Source organism: Arachis ipaensis, chromosome B10 (assembly GCF_000816755.2).
Source record: "Arachis ipaensis cultivar K30076 chromosome B10, Araip1.1, whole genome shotgun sequence".
NCBI lineage: Eukaryota > Viridiplantae > Streptophyta > Magnoliopsida > Fabales > Fabaceae > Arachis > Arachis ipaensis.
Genome location: NC_029794.2, coordinates 29198829 through 29204472, shown reverse-complemented (window position 1 = coordinate 29204472; position 5644 = coordinate 29198829).

The window sequence follows — 5644 nt, the reverse complement described above, 5'->3', positions numbered from 1 at the left end:
TCAAAGACTTAAAATTAAAATTTAAAATACATATATTTATTTTTTTTGAACCAAAGAAAGCTCAACACAATAATGTGGAGCAAACGGAAGCACTACATAAAATTACATAAAAATCCTGAAATTTCCGGCATTGTCATCAACAATCAAAAGGATTACTATTGGCCCATTCTTTGTAGCTCAGAATCGTCTTCCTGATTACGAACTCAACACCTGCTTCCTTGTTATTGAAGATCCTAACATTGTGTTCCACTCAAATGTTCCAAATCATTGCAAAGAACCTTGTAAGCCACTTCTTCTGATCTTGTTTTCGCTTATGCCTACCGATCCACCTCTCAAACAATTCCCTTATAGTTCCAAGAATAGTCCAAACTTCACCGAAAGACCTCAACCGAAACACTTCCCTCAATAAAATACATATATTTATTAACATTTGAAATACCTAAAATTAAGATACTTCCAATCACATCTTGACTTGATACATTTATTTGCTGTAAATTAAACTTACATAGTTATTAAAAGAAGTAAGATAAACACGTTTCTGTAAAGAAACTCATGTTTGATATTCTGTCATAAAATATAGTATTTTTTAACATATATAGCTTCGAACAAGATCATACTCACCCTTTTCTAAGAGCATTTAACAAAATATTTATTAGGTTTTGCAAACCTTAGCTTCAAACCAAATAGATTATAAGCGTTATAATCATAAGACTGATAGAAAAAAAAATGAAGCACACAAACATTATGAAAAATAGTGGCATTGAAGCATTTCATCAAACATCAGTTGAGAAAAGATATTTCTAACACAATCATGTCCTAATATATTTCAACACAACAGTCATTTAGCTAAAATAGAAACTAGACATATAACAAACAATTATTATAATTAGTGAGTAGTGACAAATTTCAAGTCATTCACCTCGTTTTAATTGCTCCAGCAATGTGAAAAATGAAATTAAAGACCTAGAAAAAAAACAGAGATCCAAATAAAAAAATGAAGGAAGAAGGAGCAGAACCAATGATAGATGGTGATGATGAAAGAACGCGGGCAGAGATGAGAAAAACCAAACTATGCAGCAGCGACATCAAAACAAAGATTGGCGAAGGGGATGCAGCAGGGACGGTAACCAACACTAAACGACGACGCGACGACGACGACAAACTCACACGAGCAACAAGACGCGACGATGCAGTGTAGGAAAGCCATAAACGGAGGCGACGACGCAGTGATGGAGACACACAAGAGCCGACAAGACAAGGCAAAGGAGTCGGTGATCATTACAACAACCATGCAGTGGCGGTGCCCAATGATTTTTTTTTAGTGTGAGACAGTGAGAGAGTGCCTCTAGAAGGCGAGGCTGAGTGAGATTGAGAGAGATGAATGGATTCTTCGATCATTTAGGTTAGGAATTTTTTTCAAAACCAACAAATTGACATCGTTTAGGGGGGGATAGTAGGTTAAAAAAACATCAGTTTTTTTTTCTTCTATGGTCAGATTTCTCAGTCGGACCGACTTTATAATGAGTTCATCGATTTTCGATCAAACCAGTAAATTCAGTCTGATTTTGATAGCTATGAATATGACACTCTCACACACTTAATTACGATATCCTTTTTTAAATGTCCATTGATAAAAGATATTTGCAAAAATATAAAAAATTAATATAAAATAATTTAAAATTATTTTTTATATTTTTAATTATTATTTATTATATTTTGTATTTTTTGAAAAATATTTTAATAAATAAAACAGTAGAACTCATTTTTTTTATTAGTTAAAATTTAAAAACGTACCTCTAAAAATTCAAGAATTATACATTTAAATTTCATATTCGTTTGATAATTGATTTTTTTTCTACGTATTTAATATGGAGTAAAATTAATTGCATATTGAAAGTCACAAAACACCATTACGAAGGAATAAGGAGATGCTAAAGTCATTTTAGGAGATTTGTAGCAACACCGCCAAAAACAATAGTAATAATAATGGGTTAGAATCTGTTTAATTCCTCTCAAATGATCTTCATGTGGTATGAGGTATTGCATTGTGTAAAAAAAATTTGCAAACCTTATTCAAGCTTATTAATTAACTAAATGGTACTATCTTTTATCCAAAAATATATCTGGAAACATGCTGACTTGTATAGAGTATAATATGAATTATATTCACGTAGAATTTTGAGTAAATTTTATACGAATTTATCTATTTCTTTTAAATATTATAAATAAAAGGTTTAACATCTTTTTAAAGTATGTCATTGAATTTTAATTTTTATATCTTTTGTATTTCAACTGATTTGATTGTTGGAATCTCTCACAAATATACTTGATCTATAGAAACGTTAATCTAAAATAAGAAAATTATTCACCATAATCCTATATTTTATTCTTATAAATTTATGTTCTATGATTATAATTATGAGAGGTAATTTTTCACCTTCCAAATACTAAATATGGAGTTTTCCATAAATAGAAGTAGTTACTCACCTAATGAACTAATTAAGATCCATGATAACTAGTATTATAGCTAACTACGCAGCTCATAAATACTTGTACTAATTGTATGATCTATAATTCTATATAATACATCTTTAATTTTAACAAGCCCGAGAAATCTCTATAAGCCAAGATAGTTTATTATGTCTCTCAGCAATCGCTTTTATTTATTACTCACATCATAAACATGGTATGGAAATTATTTATAAAAATCTTTTTCCTTAAAAAAGTGGATCGTGTCTAATTTGATATTCAGCAAGAGATATGAATGGCGTATGGTAGAGACATTTTAAATCTAGCATCATATATATTCGTTATCTATTTTAATAATTTGGTGCATGTACATCATCATCTTATGCAGACAAAGGGCATCGATGACTTGATTACTTAATTCCAAATAATTATGTAGTTTGTTTTGACAATCTTAGATATACTCGATGCTAAACGGGTTTGTTTGACTTTGAATGTTATCATGTTTAGTATATGTGACAATTAATTTGGTTGGCCAGTAGTTACTTTAATCGTCTGTTTAGACGATTCAAATTAGATTCATAGTGAATTAATCATTGATTTAGGAGATATTATGAAAAAAAATGTGTAATATATTTGACATAAATCACATTAATATATGATTATTATTACAATAAATATAGCGGCAAAATTGTACAGAAAGAATGCACTGTTAGTTATTTTGATAATTATTCCTTGTCTCTCTTCTCTTATTCTATGCTAGATGTTTTCTTTAAATTCCATGTGAATGATCCTTAAGGTGCCTTAAGATAAGATTAGGAAGGATTCTTCAGATAGAATATTATATACTAAATTATGAATGTCTACTAACTAACAACCTGTACCACATGTCACTTTCTCATTGTAATTAGAATCAAATTTTTCTCTCCAAAATCTATTATATATTTCTAATTTTACAACCAAAATGTGCCACATATCACTTTCTCATTGCAATTGGAATCAAATCTATCTCTCCAAAATCTATTATATATTTATATATATATCTCTAATTTTACAACCAAAATATGCCACATGTCACTTTTTCATTGCAATTGGAATCAAATCTTTCCCTCCAAAATTAAGAAATTATCCTCTCCTCTTTATTAATTTTACAACCAAAATATGTCACATGTCACTCTCTCATTATAATTGAAATTAAATCTTTTCCTTCAAAATTAAAGAATTCTTCCCTCCTCCTTACTAATTTTACAACCAAAATATACCATATCCCGTATGTCACTCCCTCATCGCAATTGAAATCAAATCTTTCCCTCCAAAATTAAAGAGTTCTCCCCTCCTCCCACTACGAGAGGCGGAGGATACTGGCCAAAAATTGCCGGCCGTTCATCCAATTGCCGCAGATAACAGATATACCAGCCATTGTAATTCCACTGCCGCATCATTTGATTGATTAGCGGCTACTGCATGAAGAACCGCCGGTAATCAGAACCTTTATATCAATTTTCATTTATTCAATCTCTTTTTTATCTTATAACCAACACCCCCTCCCTTAACATCTGCCGAAATCCCTAATCCCTAATCCCTGCTCTACTCTGCACCTCTGCGTGGTTATGGAGTCGCGCGACTGCCATCCATCCTTTTCTCCCCGGCGTCAACCTTTTGCCTCTCCTCCACAAGCACAATGCGTGAAATCTCTGCTTCCTCCTCCACGGTGTGCAAAATTCGTAGTCTCCGCTCCACTGTGCGATTCTGTGTCGTCGTGGAGTCGACCTCGTGGCTGCCCATTGGTGCACGAAATTGTGATCATCAACAATGGCGCCAAAAACTTGGTGCTCTCAAACGTGAATCACACTTTGTCACAATTTCGCACAACTAACTAGCAAGTGCACTGAGTCGTCCAAGTAATAATCCTTACGTGAGTAAGGGTCGATCCCATGGAGATTGTCGACTTGAAGCAAGCTATGGTCATCTTGTAAATCTTAGTCAGGAGGATTCAAATGGTTATGGAGTTTAAGGTGATGAAAATAAACATAAAGTAAAGATAGAGATACTTATGTAATTCATTGGTGGATTTCAGATAAGCGTATGAAGATGTTTTGTCCCTTTCGTCTCTCTGCTTTCCTACTGTCTTCATCCAATCATTCATACTCCTTTCCATAGCAAGCTGTATGTTGGGCATCACCGTTGTTAATGGCTACAATCCCGTCCTCTCAGTGAAAATGTTCAACGCACTCTGTCACAGCACAGCTAATCATCTGTCGGTTCTCGATCATGTCGGAATAGAATCCAATGATTCTTTTGCGTCTGTCACTAATGCCCAACACTCACGAGTTTGAAGCTCGTCACAGTCATTCAATCCTTGAATCCTACTCGGAATACCACAGACAAGGTTTAGACTTTCCGGATTCTCAAGAATGGCCGCCAATGGATTCTCGCTTATACCACGAAGATTCTGATTAAGGAATCCAAGAGATACACACTCAATCGAAGGTAGAACGGAGGTGGTTGTCAGGCACACGTTCATAGGTGAGAATGATGATGAGTGTCACGGATCATCACATTCATCAAGTTGAAGAACAAGTGATATCTTAGAACAAGAATAAGCTGAATTGAATAGAAGAACAATAGTAATTGCATTAATACTCGAGGTACAGCAGAGCTCCACACCTTAATCTATGGTGTGTAGAAACTCTACCGTTGAAAATACATAAGAACAAGGTTCAGGCATGGCCGTGAGGCCAGCCCCCAAAACGTGATCTAAGATAGCATAAGACTACTCAAAGATGAAAATACAATAGCAAAAGGTCCTATTTATAGAGAACTAGTAGCCTAGGGTTTACAAAAATTAGTAATTAATGCAGAAATCTTCTTCCGGGCCCACTTGGTGTGTGCTTGGGCTGAGTATTGAAGAAATTTCGTGTAGAGACTTCTCTTGGAGTTAAACGCTAGCTTTTGTGCTAGTTTGGGCGTTTAACTCCAGCTTTTGTGCCAGTTTTGGAGTTAAACGCCAGAATTCTTGAGCTGACTTGGAACGCCTGTTTGGGCCATCAAATCTCGGACAAAGTATGGACTATTATATATTGCTGGAAAGCACAGGATGTCTACTTTCCAACGCAATTGAGAGCGCGCCAATTGGGCTTCTGTAGCTCCAGAAAATCCACTTTGAGTGCAGGGAGGT